This window comes from Penaeus monodon, chromosome 19 (assembly GCF_015228065.2).
Source record: "Penaeus monodon isolate SGIC_2016 chromosome 19, NSTDA_Pmon_1, whole genome shotgun sequence".
NCBI classification, from domain to species: Eukaryota; Metazoa; Arthropoda; class Malacostraca; order Decapoda; family Penaeidae; genus Penaeus; species Penaeus monodon.
Window position 1 is genome coordinate 1,410,334 of NC_051404.1, and position 328 is coordinate 1,410,661.

Consider the following 328-nt stretch of genomic DNA (forward strand, 5'->3'; position numbering starts at 1 on the left):
CCTTATCTCCGCAAAGGAGGGCCAAAACTCCGTCAGCCTGGCACCTGAAGTCAAAAGACCCCCCCCCCCCTCTGCCCATGCCACACGCGCCGTGGTCCGAGCGGGTTGGCACTCCTCCACGGGCGTGCCTCGAGTCAGTGCCAACTGCTCAAGTACTCCCCTTAAGTGGCACTGTCTTTGCGACACTTGTTGAGGGTCAAAGAGGTCTATAAAGAGAGAAGTTTTATTTTTTCTTTATTTCATCTGTTTTCTCTTATTTTGTTGTTGTGATAAAATAATTTCATCTCGCTTCATTTATTTAGTTTAAGAATACCTTGAGAAAGGCGTT